The sequence below is a fragment of the Pan troglodytes genome, chromosome 20 (assembly GCF_028858775.2).
Source record: "Pan troglodytes isolate AG18354 chromosome 20, NHGRI_mPanTro3-v2.0_pri, whole genome shotgun sequence".
NCBI lineage: Eukaryota > Metazoa > Chordata > Mammalia > Primates > Hominidae > Pan > Pan troglodytes.
The window spans coordinates 11282827-11299828 of NC_072418.2; positions in this window are offsets into that span (position 1 = coordinate 11282827).

A 17002-nucleotide genomic window follows, 5' to 3' on the forward strand; every position below is an offset into this window, starting at 1 on the left:
CCAGGGGAGGGACAGTGAACGCTTTTGGAAGTGGTTCTTTACATCCCCTCTGAGGAAATGTCTGCTCAAGTCTCTTGCTGCGTTTGGAACAGAATCATTGGTTTGTTCCATTGGAGTTTTGACAACTCTGTGTATTCTGAGTATGAGCAGCCCTTGCACGTATATGAGATTTGCAAATATTTTGTGCCCCAATCTCAAGGTTGCTCTTTGATACAAATCAAGAGCATCTGAGGCAGAGCAAAGGTTCAGGTGAGAGGACGGAGCATTTCTCCACCCCTCCAGCTTGCGCAGCATCTCTCTCCTCCGAGATGCCGAGACATCTGTGCGGGGAGACAGCATGAAAAAGCAGGTGTGCTTCATTCTGAATAGAGCGTCTCTGATTCCCGTCTGGTGCCTGAGGGTTCATGGCCCATGAGCCTTAGAAGAGACGTCTTCGGGCCTTGCACGTTGGCCTCCATAGAAAGTTGTGGCAAATTCTGGGCTCCGGACCGGGTGAGGGAGGTAGAGGCCTGAGGGCAGAGGTGGGCAGGGGCTCCAGGCCATGGAGATCCAAGTGGAATTCTTCAGGCAGAGCCTGTCTCCAGGGACTAGGCTTGGGCATTTGGGATGAGCCCTGGGGGACGGCCGCTCTGTAGTCAGGTTTGAGGTAGAGGACACGCCAGGAAGAAGGGCTGACTCCATGCACAAGGTTTGCTGGGGGTCCCATCAGGGGCAGGAAGCCTTGGGGAGCCTCACCCTCTTTTACTGAAGGCGCCACACACACATTCTCTGCTCTCTGGGCTCTCACAGATCCATTTTCAATGTCAATCTCCCAGACAGTCCCTGTACTAGTGAGCAGGAGCCAGCGGGCATGGGCAGGGTACAAGAGATCCTTCAAGGACATCAAGACTTGCTCAGGGACCACCAGGAGCTGCACATTGAGGAGGCTGAGTCGCAGGGCTCCCTGTGGGTCCAGCCCCAGGAACTCCTGCCCCAGGCGCAGGTGCAGGACCATTCCTGGTTCCAAGACCGCGATGATCACCTTCCTCTGGGGAAGCCGTGGGCCCTGGGGGAGAAAAGCCGTGGGTCAGTCATTGTCCTCTGAGGGTGGCTCAAACAGGGAGAGAGCAAGGCGGGGAGCTGCCAGTAACTTCCCCAGGCATAAATGAAACCCCGCAGGGACACCCAGAATTTGCACCTGTATTGACGCCCCTTGGGACGGTGATTTCCTGGAAGTCCCCTAGGGCCTGGAGCTCAGGCAGACCTGTCTCACCCACGCCCACCTAGGTGGTGTGACCTTACCTGGGGCAGCTCCAGGGGCAGCTGTGCAGGGTGGTGGGGAGCTGGCTGTACCGGAGCTGGTTCTGCACCTGTGGAGAGAGCAGAGTGTGCAGGTGAAAGCCCTTGTCATGCAGGATGCCCTTGAGGGTTCAAGGTGCCACCGTGAGAAAGACCAAATACAGAAGAAGCCAGGTACAGGACACCCAGCCACGGAGCTGCAGGAGGAAGCTCCCGACACTCTGGACAGCACAGCTGCTCGTCTCATGACGTGATGGGACCCTGGCTTGGTAGCAGGGGACTCGGGATGAAAAAGAGAAGATGCCTCACCTGGATGAGGACCCAGCTCCTCCACTTTCTGGCGTTTTGGGGCATTTGATGGCGTGCCGCTGGAGCTGTAGGACAGAGAGACACAGTCAGATTTCGGGCAGTTCCCTAACGTCCAATTCCCTGAATCCCCACCAATTCACTCCACTTCCCTGCCTTTCATTCAAGGTCACAGACTCGTCATCCACTTCCTGTGAGACCTGCTCCCAATCTATCCTAACTCCCAGCTGTTCTTGTTCTCACCCCATCTACCTGAGCTTCCCTGGGTGAAGAAAAGGCAGGGAAGGAGGGTCGGTGCCCACAGGGAGCAGTTTACCCTTTCAGGAGTTCATGCAGATCAGAGTTGGAAAACTCTCCTTGGGTGTGAGGAGCTGGAGAAAGATGTTGAGATCCCGGAAAGGTGGCACCTCTGTGTAGACAGGTAACAACGGAATGGGGTCTTAGGATTCGAATAACAGCAGGAGAAAAGGAAGGAATTTGTCGGGCATGATGGCATGCGCCTGTAATCCCAGCACTTTGGGAGGCCAAGGTCGGAGGATTGCTTGAGTCCAGGAGTTTGAGAGCAGCCTGGGCAACATGGGGAAAGCTAGTCTCCACTCAAAATAAAAAACATCAGTGGGTCATTGTGGTGCATGCCTGTGGTCTCACCTACTCAGGAGGCTCAGGTGGGAGGATCACCTGCGACTCAGAGGTGGAGCCCACAGTCAGCTAAAATCACGCCACTGCACTCACGTGTGGACCATCGGAGTGAGACGCTGTCTCCATAAAATAAATCAGTAAATAAGACAAATAGAAAAATGAACAATTAAAAAAGGAGGAAACTCTTTTATTTTTCCTAGTAGATCTTGAAACTCTCACATCATGTCCTACAATCTCCCTTCTTGCAGCACACAGAGCCCATTCCCTGTGGAGCTGGTTGGGTGGATTGAAAGTGGGGCTGCCCTGAGATATGTGTGTGGTTGGGATGTAGAAGCCTTCCCAGCACCCTGTGATGACTTACGGGCACCTCACTTCCCTCTGGCCCCAAATTCAAAACATCCAATCTCATGGCAGGTTCATGCATCCCTTTTCCCTTCCCCTCTCTCCAACACACACCCACACATCCCACAGGCAGGTCACCCCGCAGGCGTCCCCAGCACATAGCAAAGCTCACCCGCTCTCTCCTGCGTGGTCGCTCTTGGATTCGGTGCAGGAATCACTGGGGCTTCTTGGGCGCCGGGACCCTTTCATGGTGAAAATTTCCAGGGTTCTCCAAGTCAGCCACTGCCAGTGTTTGTCTGTCTCCTGCAAAGATTTCTTCTTGGCTCCCGAATCCTTTAGTTCCTTGGAGAGAGTGGTGTCAGCCCCAAAGCTGCTCCCCAAGGCTTGGGTTGTGTAGCGACGGGGCTGTGGCCAGCGGCAGGTGGATGAGGCTCTGACAACTGAGCTCTTGGGGGAATCTTGTACACTGTCAGCAGGGGGTGGAGCCAGGGGATTTGTCAGCAGGAACTGATGTGATTGGCTGTTCCTGGTATGACAACGGGAGGGGCCCTCATGGAGGACTAGGGTGTAACTCAACCGATAGATGACCGATCAACAGAACCTGCCTAATCCCATTAACAGCCAACCTGTTTCCTGTCCCCTCCCATCCTCTAGGTCTTGCCTAATAATGATAGACACTTTCTGTCATACCCAATTCATCCATCGCTGAAATAGTTTTTCATGTGTGCCTTTTATATTTTCATGCAATAAAAATATGTTAATTTTCACGGTGGCTATCCTGGGGAATGTTATGTACATGAAATGAAGTGTCAAAGGAGCAGAAGCAGAAGGAAATTCACAAGCTTCTCTGAGCGTCTCTGCTTGAATTCCTGCCATGTTTCCTAAACATGTTGGCTTCTTTCTTCCTACCCAAATAAGAAGGTGCTTCAGAAGTTCAATCTTAGGGCATTTGACAAACGCTGCTGAGAATTTCAGGATGACACGAAGGAACCTTTGATTGGATTTGTGGATGTGCCTCTGAAAGCGTGTGTGTGTGTGTGTGTGTGTGTGCGCGTGTTTGTGTGTGTGTGTGTGAAGTCAGGATGAAGTGGCGGTTCCTGGGGTGGAGACCCTTCTTTCTCTTGAGAATGTTCATTGCTGTTGACTCATTGTGGGTTTTGGAGATATTTTCTCTCTTTCTTTCTTTCTTTCAGACATTTTTTGCTTTCTCCCTCCCTCGATCTTACCCCCATCCACCGCCCCCTCACTCCCTCCCTACCTCCCTCTTTCCATCCCTCCTCCCTCCCTTCCCTCTTTCCTTCCTGCCTGCCTTCTTCCCTTCCCCTTCCCCTCTTCCCTCCGTCCTTCCTTCTTGTGTGTAAAAGAAACATTGGTGAATAGAAGAATAATTCAATAACTGCCTCAGACACTTATACAGTTCTCATCTCACTCTGGGGACACAGAGGACCGTGTTGGACTCATCTCCTCGATTTTAAAAACAATCATTCTCAAATCAAGGAGACTAGATGTATCACTTCTAGGCGAAATCTTGAAAGAAAATGTGTAAGAGTTTCATGTGCTCTTCATCTCTGTGATCAGAATTGAAGAAGGCATGAGTTTGAGATGCTGCATCACCAAGATCGTGGCGATTCCATTATCATTACCCTTGTAACTTGTGAGCATCCTTACTGCCAGCAATCATTATTAGATATGGAATCTGAGATAGGAGTTCATATTTCCTGTATGAATATCTTGGTCTGGGAGTGGTGGCTCATGCCTGTAATCCCAGTGCTTTGGGAGGCAGAGGCAGGAGGCTCGCTTGAGCCCAGGAGTTCGAGACAAGCCGGGACAGCATAGCGAGACCCTCGTCTCTACAAAAATGTAAAAATGAGCCAAGTGTGGTGGTAGGTGCCTGTAGTCTCAGCTACTTAGGAGGCTGAAGTGTTAGGATCGCTTGCGCCCGGGATGGCAAGGCTACAGGGAGCCTTGATCGTGCCACTGAACTTCAGCCTCGGCAACAGAGCAAGACTCTCTCTCAAAACTAAAATGCTTTTTCCTTTAGGCTTAAATTCTAACCCTCAAACCTCCAATGTGAAGGTATCAGGAGGTGGGGCCCTTGGGAGATGATGAGATTATGCAAGTGGAACCCTCGTAAATTGGATTAGTGCCCTTCTGAAAGTGACGGAAGAGAGCTCGCCGGCACCTTCCATGTGGGGAGACAGGGAGGATATGACAGTCTCCAACCTGGAGGAGGGTCCTCACCAGACCCCGATCATGCTGGCACCCTCATCGTGGACTTCCGGCCTCCAGAACTCTGATAAACAAATGTGTGTTCTTAAAGAAAAAAAAAGTGTGGAAAGCAATGTTAATGTTCCCAATCAGTTGGAGTACATTCTTCCCTTAACTATGTCTTCATGAATAGTTGTGTTGGATGGCCTAGTTTGCAATGTTAGAATACGCATGTTAGTGAATTAATAAATACAGCAGTAAAGAATACAGTTCAGGTTGGGAATGGTTTCTGATGCCTGTAATCCCAGCACAATGGCTGGCCAAGGCGGGTCAATCACCTGTAGTCGGGAGGTGGAGATCAGCCTGACCAACATGGAGAAATCCTGACTCTACTCAAAAGACAAATCAGCCTTTCATAGAGGCACATGCCTTTAATCCCAGCTACTCGGGAGGCCGAGGTAGGAGAATCACTTGAACCTAGGAGGCAGAGGTTACGGTGAGCCGAGATCGCGCCATTGTACTCCAGCCTGGGCAACAAAAGCTAAATTCTATCTCAAAAAATTAAAAAAATAAAAAAAAGAATGCTGTTTGTTGACCATTTGATCGGCCAGTCTTGGTGCTTCCTGGTGGGCGAGGAGAGCCCTGCCACATTCCTACCCATTCCAGTAGACATGGCGTAAGAGTGATTCTCACTTTCTGCTATAGCCTCCTTATCCACTGGCTGAAATGATTCTTTTTTGACGTGTCTTATAAATGCTTCCGTAGCAAAAAATATTGAATTGACTTTTATAGGGACTCTTTCGGGGATTGTTACCCAGCAGTCCATAATTTGTTTGTACTCCTAGAAACGGGAAGTATGCCGAGTACAGTGGATATTTCGTCTCAAATAATAAAGAAATAACCAAATAGAAAAGAAAGAAAAGGAAGTAAAGGGAAATATACAAATATACAAGGTGTTAGGAGAGAGTTGCTAATTGTGATTCCCCCTTAATTGTCCAAACAGACCACTTCTGGGGATCTATTCCTAAAAGACTCGTTAGAAGTGCAGACTCATGCATTTGAGAATCACTCAGGGAAATCTGAAGATGACCTGTGGTGGGGGTGTAAATGGATACTTCAATGTGTCTTGTGATTGTGTGAGAGTGTGACTGTGTGTTTGTGTGTGTGCTGTCATCTGTGGAGTGGGGGATCCTCTTTTGCCTTGAGAAAGCTCATCTCTGTCCACTTACTCTGGGCTCTACCATCTGTGCCTTGTATCCAGTAGAAATAAAACAGTTTGCGGCAGAAATGGAGTTTTATTTTATTTTACTTTACTTTTTATTAGGATTATTTGTAGACCGGGTCTCACTCTGTCACTCAGGCTGGAGTGCAATGGCACGATCTCAGATCACTGCAACCTCTGCCTCCTGCACTGAAGCCATCCTCCCACCTCAGCCTCTGGAGTGGGGAGATCCCACACCTGTGTAATTTTTGCATTTTTTCCAGAGATGGGGTTTCCTCATGCTGCCCAGGCTGGTCTCCAGCGCCTGGGCTCAAGTGATCCACCCGCCTCAGCCTCCCAAAGTGCTGGGATTACAGGTGGGAGCTACTGTGCCCGGCCAGAAATGGAGACTTTTGTTCTTCTTTTGATGAGACGGAACCTCGCACTGTGGCCCAGGCTGGAGTGCAGTGGAGTGACCTCGGCTCACTGCAAGCTCTGCCTCCTGGGGTCATGCCATTCTCCTGCCTCAGCCTCCCAAAGAGCTGGGACTACAGGCGCCCGACACCACGCCCAGCTAATTTTTTGCTATTTATTTTTGTTTTTAGTAGAGACGGGCTTTCACCGTGTTAGCCACGACGGTCTCGATCTCCTGCCCTCGGGACGCACCCGCCTGAGCCTCCCGAAGTGCTCGGATTACAGGCATGAGCCACCATGCACGGCCCAGAAATGGAGACGTTTGAGCAAACACATTAAAGAAAAGAAACGCAAATAGACGAAACTCATTTTAACATTTTTATTTAACCCAAGGAATACAGATATAATCAACACCAATACAATTGATGTCACAATGATGAATAAGATACATGCTACAATCCTTCATTCTCAGATGCAAAATCTAGTATGTGTTTTACAGCAAACCTCAGTTGGAAACTGAACGTCGATCACACAGGCTTGATGTGCATGTCAATTTCATGAGAGTTACAATCTCAGGAGAAGTCTCACATAGCGTAAGAGTCCAAACATACCTTCAAGTGTTCCGACAAGTTCTTCACTACTCATTCTTAGAACTGAATTTACCAACAACAATCCCAGCCTAGTCATTGCCGAACTGCATCCCATTGAAAGAATGGGTCACAGTTCCTCTTTCTAGACACTGTGGAACGACATTGAAGTCCCTTCCATCTTTTGGCGATTGTGAGGACAGGTGCTAGAAGCCTCTGCCCTCAGCCTTGTCCACGTGAGTTCTAATTCCTTTAGAACAACTATCTCAGGGTGGGAAAGATGGTTCCAATGCTAAGTGCCTATTGCATTGATTATGAATCAATGAAACTCTTTCTCCCTGGGGGTTGTCCCAGTTGGATTCCAAGCAGCACTGTCAGAGCGTTCCAGCTTCTCCACATGCTCCGCAGCCCTTGGGATGGTGAGTGATTGTCACGGTGGCTTCTGGGAGAGCTTCTTGGTTGTTGTTGAAGGTGTATTTGACGTGCATTTCCCCAGGGGAGGGACAGTGAACGCTTTTGGAAGTGGTTCTTTACATCCCCTCTGAGGAAATGTCTGCTCAAGTCTCTTGCTGCGTTTGGAACAGAATCATTGGTTTGTTCCATTGGAGTTTTGACAACTCTGTGTATTCTGAGTATGAGCAGCCCTTGCACGTATATGAGATTTGCAAATATTTTGTGCCCCAATCTCAAGGTTGCTCTTTGATACAAATCAAGAGCATCTGAGGCAGAGCAAAGGTTCAGGTGAGAGGACGGAGCATTTCTCCACCCCTCCAGCTTGCGCAGCATCTCTCTCCTCCGAGATGCCGAGACATCTGTGCGGGGAGACAGCATGAAAAAGCAGGTGTGCTTCATTCTGAATAGAGCGTCTCTGATTCCCGTCTGGTGCCTGAGGGTTCATGGCCCATGAGCCTTAGAAGAGACGTCTTCGGGCCTTGCACGTTGGCCTCCATAGAAAGTTGTGGCAAATTCTGGGCTCCGGACCGGGTGAGGGAGGTAGAGGTCTGAGGGCAGAGGTGGGCAGGGGCTCCAGGCCATGGAGATCCAAGTGGAATTCTTCAGGCAGAGCCTGTCTCCAGGGACTAGGCTTGGGCATTTGGGATGAGCCCTGGGGGACGGCCGCTCTGTAGTCAGGTTTGAGGTAGAGGACACGCCAGGAAGAAGGGCTGACTCCATGCACAAGGTTTGCTGGGGGTCCCATCAGGGGCAGGAAGCCTTGGGGAGCCTCACCCTCTTTTACTGAAGGCGCCACACACACATTCTCTGCTCTCTGGGCTCTCACAGATCCATTTTCAATGTCAATCTCCCAGACAGTCTCTGTACTAGTGAGCAGGAGCCAGCGGGCATGGGCAGGGTACAAGAGATCCTTCAAGGACATCAAGACTTGCTCAGGGACCACCAGGAGCTGCACATTGAGGAGGCTGAGTCGCAGGGCTCCCTGTGGGTCCAGCCCCAGGAACTCCTGCCCCAGGCGCAGGTGCAGGACCATTCCTGGTTCCAAGACCGCGATGATCACCTTCCTCTGGGGAAGCCGTGGGCCCTGGGGGAGAAAAGCCGTGGGTCAGTCATTGTCCTCTGAGGGTGGCTCAAACAGGGAGAGAGCAAGGCGGGGAGCTGCCAGTAACTTCCCCAGGCATAAATGAAACCCCGCAGGGACACCCAGAATTTGCACCTGTATTGACGCCCCTTGGGACGGTGATTTCCTGGAAGTCCCCTAGGGCCTGGAGCTCAGGCAGACCTGTCTCACCCACGCCCACCTAGGTGGTGTGACCTTACCTGGGGCAGCTCCAGGGGCAGCTGTGCAGGGTGGTGGGGAGCTGGCTGTACCGGAGCTGGTTCTGCACCTGTGGAGAGAGCAGAGTGTGCAGGTGAAAGCCCTTGTCATGCAGGATGCCCTTGAGGGTTCAAGGTGCCACCGTGAGAAAGACCAAATACAGAAGAAGCCAGGTACAGGACACCCAGCCACGGAGCTGCAGGAGGAAGCTCCCGACACTCTGGACAGCACAGCTGCTCGTCTCATGACGTGATGGGACCCTGGCTTGGTAGCAGGGGACTCGGGATGAAAAAGAGAAGATGCCTCACCTGGATGAGGACCCAGCTCCTCCACTTTCTGGCGTTTTGGGGCATTTGATGGCGTGCCGCTGGAGCTGTAGGACAGAGAGACACAGTCAGATTTCGGGCAGTTCCCTAACGTCCAATTCCCTGAATCCCCACCAATTCACTCCACTTCCCTGCCTTTCATTCAAGGTCACAGACTCGTCATCCACTTCCTGTGAGACCTGCTCCCAATCTATCCTAACTCCCAGCTGTTCTTGTTCTCACCCCATCTACCTGAGCTTCCCTGGGTGAAGAAAAGGCAGGGAAGGAGGGTCGGTGCCCACAGGGAGCAGTTTACCCTTTCAGGAGTTCATGCAGATCAGAGTTGGAAAACTCTCCTTGGGTGTGAGGAGCTGGAGAAAGATGTTGAGATCCCGGAAAGGTGGCACCTCTGTGTAGACAGGTAACAACGGAATGGGGTCTTAGGATTCGAATAACAGCAGGAGAAAAGGAAGGAATTTGTCGGGCATGATGGCATGCGCCTGTAATCCCAGCACTTTGGGAGGCCAAGGTCGGAGGATTGCTTGAGTCCAGGAGTTTGAGAGCAGCCTGGGCAACATGGGGAAAGCTAGTCTCCACTCAAAATAAAAAACATCAGTGGGTCATTGTGGTGCATGCCTGTGGTCTCACCTACTCAGGAGGCTCAGGTGGGAGGATCACCTGCGACTCAGAGGTGGAGCCCACAGTCAGCTAAAATCACGCCACTGCACTCACGTGTGGACCATCGGAGTGAGACGCTGTCTCCATAAAATAAATCAGTAAATAAGACAAATAGAAAAATGAACAATTAAAAAAGGAGGAAACTCTTTTATTTTTCCTAGTAGATCTTGAAACTCTCACATCATGTCCTACAATCTCCCTTCTTGCAGCACACAGAGCCCATTCCCTGTGGAGCTGGTTGGGTGGATTGAAAGTGGGGCTGCCCTGAGATATGTGTGTGGTTGGGATGTAGAAGCCTTCCCAGCACCCTGTGATGACTTACGGGCACCTCACTTCCCTCTGGCCCCAAATTCAAAACATCCAATCTCATGGCAGGTTCATGCATCCCTTTTCCCTTCCCCTCTCTCCAACACACACCCACACATCCCACAGGCAGGTCACCCCGCAGGCGTCCCCAGCACATAGCAAAGCTCACCCGCTCTCTCCTGCGTGGTCGCTCTTGGATTCGGTGCAGGAATCACTGGGGCTTCTTGGGCGCCGGGACCCTTTCATGGTGAAAATTTCCAGGGTTCTCCAAGTCAGCCACTGCCAGTGTTTGTCTGTCTCCTGCAAAGATTTCTTCTTGGCTCCCGAATCCTTTAGTTCCTTGGAGAGAGTGGTGTCAGCCCCAAAGCTGCTCCCCAAGGCTTGGGTTGTGTAGCGACGGGGCTGTGGCCAGCGGCAGGTGGATGAGGCTCTGACAACTGAGCTCTTGGGGGAATCTTGTACACTGTCAGCAGGGGGTGGAGCCAGGGGATTTGTCAGCAGGAACTGATGTGATTGGCTGTTCCTGGTATGACAACGGGAGGGGCCCTCATGGAGGACTAGGGTGTAACTCAACCGATAGATGACCGATCAACAGAACCTGCCTAATCCCATTAACAGCCAACCTGTTTCCTGTCCCCTCCCATCCTCTAGGTCTTGCCTAATAATGATAGACACTTTCTGTCATACCCAATTCATCCATCGCTGAAATAGTTTTTCATGTGTGCCTTTTATATTTTCATGCAATAAAAATATGTTAATTTTCACGGTGGCTATCCTGGGGAATGTTATGTACATGAAATGAAGTGTCAAAGGAGCAGAAGCAGAAGGAAATTCACAAGCTTCTCTGAGCGTCTCTGCTTGAATTCCTGCCATGTTTCCTAAACATGTTGGCTTCTTTCTTCCTACCCAAATAAGAAGGTGCTTCAGAAGTTCAATCTTAGGGCATTTGACAAACGCTGCTGAGAATTTCAGGATGACACGAAGGAACCTTTGATTGGATTTGTGGATGTGCCTATGAAAGCGTGTGTGTGTGTGTGTGTGTGTGCGTGTTTGTGTGTGTGTGTGTGTGAAGTCAGGATGAAGTGGCGGTTCCTGGGGTGGAGACCCTTCTTTCTCTTGAGAATGTTCATTGCTGTTGACTCATTGTGGGTTTTGGAGATATTTTCTCTCTTTCTTTCTTTCTTTCAGACATTTTTTGCTTTCTCCCTCCCTCGATCTTACCCCCATCCACCGCCCCCTCACTCCCTCCCTACCTCCCTCTTTCCATCCCTCCTCCCTCCCTTCCCTCTTTCCTTCCTGCCTGCCTTCTTCCCTTCCCCTTCCCCTCTTCCCTCCGTCCTTCCTTCTTGTGTGTAAAAGAAACATTGGTGAATAGAAGAATAATTCAATAACTGCCTCAGACACTTATACAGTTCTCATCTCACTCTGGGGACACAGAGGACCGTGTTGGACTCATCTCCTCGATTTTAAAAACAATCATTCTCAAATCAAGGAGACTAGATGTATCACTTCTAGGCGAAATCTTGAAAGAAAATGTGTAAGAGTTTCATGTGCTCTTCATCTCTGTGATCAGAATTGAAGAAGGCATGAGTTTGAGATGCTGCATCACCAAGATCGTGGCGATTCCATTATCATTACCCTTGTAACTTGTGAGCATCCTTACTGCCAGCAATCATTATTAGATATGGAATCTGAGATAGGAGTTCATATTTCCTGTATGAATATCTTGGTCTGGGAGTGGTGGCTCATGCCTGTAATCCCAGTGCTTTGGGAGGCAGAGGCAGGAGGCTCGCTTGAGCCCAGGAGTTCGAGACAAGCCGGGACAGCATAGCGAGACCCTCGTCTCTACAAAAATGTAAAAATGAGCCAAGTGTGGTGGTAGGTGCCTGTAGTCTCAGCTACTTAGGAGGCTGAAGTGTTAGGATCGCTTGCGCCCGGGATGGCAAGGCTACAGGGAGCCTTGATCGTGCCACTGAACTTCAGCCTCGGCAACAGAGCAAGACTCTCTCTCAAAAATAAAATGCTTTTTCCTTTAGGCTTAAATTCTAACCCTCAAACCTCCAATGTGAAGGTATCAGGAGGTGGGGCCCTTGGGAGATGATGAGATTATGCAAGTGGAACCCTCGTAAATTGGATTAGTGCCCTTCTGAAAGTGACGGAAGAGAGCTCGCCGGCACCTTCCATGTGGGGAGACAGGGAGGATATGACAGTCTCCAACCTGGAGGAGGGTCCTCACCAGACCCCGATCATGCTGGCACCCTCATCGTGGACTTCCGGCCTCCAGAACTCTGATAAACAAATGTGTGTTCTTAAAGAAAAAAAAAGTGTGGAAAGCAATGTTAATGTTCCCAATCAGTTGGAGTACATTCTTCCCTTAACTATGTCTTCATGAATAGTTGTGTTGGATGGCCTAGTTTGCAATGTTAGAATACGCATGTTAGTGAATTAATAAATACAGCAGTAAAGAATACAGTTCAGGTTGGGAATGGTTTCTGATGCCTGTAATCCCAGCACAATGGCTGGCCAAGGCGGGTCAATCACCTGTAGTCGGGAGGTGGAGATCAGCCTGACCAACATGGAGAAATCCTGACTCTACTGAAAATACAAATCAGCCTTTCATAGAGGCACATGCCTTTAATCCCAGCTACTCGGGAGGCCGAGGTAGGAGAATCACTTGAACCTAGGAGGCAGAGGTTGCGGTGAGCCGAGATCGCGCCATTGTACTCCAGCCTGGGCAACAAAAGCTAAATTCTATCTCAAAAAATTAAAAAAATAAAAAAAAGAATGCTGTTTGTTGACCATTTGATCGGCCAGTCTTGGTGCTTCCTGGTGGGCGAGGAGAGCCCTGCCACATTCCTACCCATTCCAGTAGACATGGCGTAAGAGTGATTCTCACTTTCTGCTATAGCCTCCTTATCCACTGGCTGAAATGATTCTTTTTTGACGTGTCTTATAAATGCTTCCGTAGCAAAAAATATTGAATTGACTTTTATAGGGACTCTTTCGGGGATTGTTACCCAGCAGTCCATAATTTGTTTGTACTCCTAGAAACGGGAAGTATGCCGAGTACAGTGGATATTTCGTCTCAAATAATAAAGAAATAACCAAATAGAAAAGAAAGAAAAGGAAGTAAAGGGAAATATACAAATATACAAGGTGTTAGGAGAGAGTTGCTAATTGTGATTCCCCCTTAATTGTCCAAACAGACCACTTCTGGGGATCTATTCCTAAAAGACTCGTTAGAAGTGCAGACTCATGCATTTGAGAATCACTCAGGGAAATCTGAAGATGACCTGTGGTGGGGGTGTAAATGGATACTTCAATGTGTCTTGTGATTGTGTGAGAGTGTGACTGTGTGTTTGTGTGTGTGCTGTCATCTGTGGAGTGGGGGATCCTCTTTTGCCTTGAGAAAGCTCATCTCTGTCCACTTACTCTGGGCTCTACCATCTGTGCCTTGTATCCAGTAGAAATAAAACAGTTTGCGGCAGAAATGGAGTTTTATTTTATTTTACTTTACTTTTTATTAGGATTATTTGTAGACCGGGTCTCACTCTGTCACTCAGGCTGGAGTGCAATGGCACGATCTCAGATCACTGCAACCTCTGCCTCCTGCACTGAAGCCATCCTCCCACCTCAGCCTCTGGAGTGGGGAGATCCCACACCTGTGTAATTTTTGCATTTTTTCCAGAGATGGGGTTTCCTCATGCTGCCCAGGCTGGTCTCCAGCGCCTGGGCTCAAGTGATCCACCCGCCTCAGCCTCCCAAAGTGCTGGGATTACAGGTGGGAGCTACTGTGCCCGGCCAGAAATGGAGACTTTTGTTCTTCTTTTGATGAGACGGAACCTCGCACTGTGGCCCAGGCTGGAGTGCAGTGGAGTGACCTCGGCTCACTGCAAGCTCTGCCTCCTGGGGTCATGCCATTCTCCTGCCTCAGCCTCCCAAAGAGCTGGGACTACAGGCGCCCGACACCACGCCCAGCTAATTTTTTGCTATTTATTTTTGTTTTTAGTAGAGACGGGCTTTCACCGTGTTAGCCACGACGGTCTCGATCTCCTGCCCTCGGGACGCACCCGCCTGAGCCTCCCGAAGTGCTCGGATTACAGGCATGAGCCACCATGCACGGCCCAGAAATGGAGACGTTTGAGCAAACACATTAAAGAAAAGAAACGCAAATAGACGAAACTCATTTTAACATTTTTATTTAACCCAAGGAATACAGATATAATCAACACCAATACAATTGATGTCACAATGATGAATAAGATACATGCTACAATCCTTCATTCTCAGATGCAAAATCTAGTATGTGTTTTACAGCAAACCTCAGTTGGAAACTGAACGTCGATCACACAGGCTTGATGTGCATGTCAATTTCATGAGAGTTACAATCTCAGGAGAAGTCTCACATAGCGTAAGAGTCCAAACATACCTTCAAGTGTTCCGACAAGTTCTTCACTACTCATTCTTAGAACTGAATTTACCAACAACAATCCCAGCCTAGTCATTGCCGAACTGCATCCCATTGAAAGAATGGGTCACAGTTCCTCTTTCTAGACACTGTGGAACGACATTGAAGTCCCTTCCATCTTTTGGCGATTGTGAGGACAGGTGCTAGAAGCCTCTGCCCTCAGCCTTGTCCACGTGAGTTCTAATTCCTTTAGAACAACTATCTCAGGGTGGGAAAGATGGTTCCAATGCTAAGTGCCTATTGCATTGATTATGAATCAATGAAACTCTTTCTCCCTGGGGGTTGTCCCAGTTGGATTCCAAGCAGCACTGTCAGAGCGTTCCAGCTTCTCCACATGCTCCGCAGCCCTTGGGATGGTGAGTGATTGTCACGGTGGCTTCTGGGAGAGCTTCTTGGTTGTTGTTGAAGGTGTATTTGACGTGCATTTCCCCAGGGGAGGGACAGTGAACGCTTTTGGAAGTGGTTCTTTACATCCCCTCTGAGGAAATGTCTGCTCAAGTCTCTTGCTGCGTTTGGAACAGAATCATTGGTTTGTTCCATTGGAGTTTTGACAACTCTGTGTATTCTGAGTATGAGCAGCCCTTGCACGTATATGAGATTTGCAAATATTTTGTGCCCCAATCTCAAGGTTGCTCTTTGATACAAATCAAGAGCATCTGAGGCAGAGCAAAGGTTCAGGTGAGAGGACGGAGCATTTCTCCACCCCTCCAGCTTGCGCAGCATCTCTCTCCTCCGAGATGCCGAGACATCTGTGCGGGGAGACAGCATGAAAAAGCAGGTGTGCTTCATTCTGAATAGAGCGTCTCTGATTCCCGTCTGTTGCCTGAGGGTTCATGGCCCATGAGCCTTAGAAGAGACGTCTTCGGGCCTTGCACGTTGGCCTCCATAGAAAGTTGTGGCAAATTCTGGGCTCCGGACCGGGTGAGGGAGGTAGAGGTCTGAGGGCAGAGGTGGGCAGGGGCTCCAGGCCATGGAGATCCAAGTGGAATTCTTCAGGCAGAGCCTGTCTCCAGGGACTAGGCTTGGGCATTTGGGATGAGCCCTGGGGGACGGCCGCTCTGTAGTCAGGTTTGAGGTAGAGGACACGCCAGGAAGAAGGGCTGACTCCATGCACAAGGTTTGCTGGGGGTCCCATCAGGGGCAGGAAGCCTTGGGGAGCCTCACCCTCTTTTACTGAAGGCGCCACACACACATTCTCTGCTCTCTGGGCTCTCACAGATCCATTTTCAATGTCAATCTCCCAGACAGTCTCTGTACTAGTGAGCAGGAGCCAGCGGGCATGGGCAGGGTACAAGAGATCCTTCAAGGACATCAAGACTTGCTCAGGGACCACCAGGAGCTGCACATTGAGGAGGCTGAGTCGCAGGGCTCCCTGTGGGTCCAGCCCCAGGAACTCCTGCCCCAGGCGCAGGTGCAGGACCATTCCTGGTTCCAAGACCGCGATGATCACCTTCCTCTGGGGAAGCCGTGGGCCCTGGGGGAGAAAAGCCGTGGGTCAGTCATTGTCCTCTGAGGGTGGCTCAAACAGGGAGAGAGCAAGGCGGGGAGCTGCCAGTAACTTCCCCAGGCATAAATGAAACCCCGCAGGGACACCCAGAATTTGCACCTGTATTGACGCCCCTTGGGACGGTGATTTCCTGGAAGTCCCCTAGGGCCTGGAGCTCAGGCAGACCTGTCTCACCCACGCCCACCTAGGTGGTGTGACCTTACCTGGGGAAGCTCCAGGGGCAGCTGTGCAGGGTGGTGGGGAGCTGGCTGTACCGGAGCTGGTTCTGCACCTGTGGAGAGAGCAGAGTGTGCAGGTGAAAGCCCTTGTCATGCAGGATGCCCTTGAGGGTTCAAGGTGCCACCGTGAGAAAGACCAAATACAGAAGAAGCCAGGTACAGGACACCCAGCCACGGAGCTTCAGGAGGAAGCTCCCGACACTCTGGACAGCACAGCTGCTCGTCTCATGACGTGATGGGACCCTGGCTTGGTAGCAGGGGACTCGGGATGAAAAAGAGAAGATGCCTCACCTGGATGAGGACCCAGCTCCTCCACTTTCTGGCGTTTTGGGGCATTTGATGGCGTGCCGCTGGAGCTGTAGGACAGAGAGACACAGTCAGATTTCGGGCAGTTCCCTAACGTCCAATTCCCTGAATCCCCACCAATTCACTCCACTTCCCTGCCTTTCATTCAAGGTCACAGACTCGTCATCCACTTCCTGTGAGACCTGCTCCCAATCTATCCTAACTCCCAGCTGTTCTTGTTCTCACCCCATCTACCTGAGCTTCCCTGGGTGAAGAAAAGGCAGGGAAGGAGGGTCGGTGCCCACAGGGAGCAGTTTACCCTTTCAGGAGTTCATGCAGATCAGAGTTGGAAAACTCTCCTTGGGTGTGAGGAGCTGGAGAAAGATGTTGAGATCCCGGAAAGGTGGCACCTCTGTGTAGACAGGTAACAACGGAATGGGGTCTTAGGATTCGAATAACAGCAGGAGAAAAGGAAGGAATTTGTCGGGC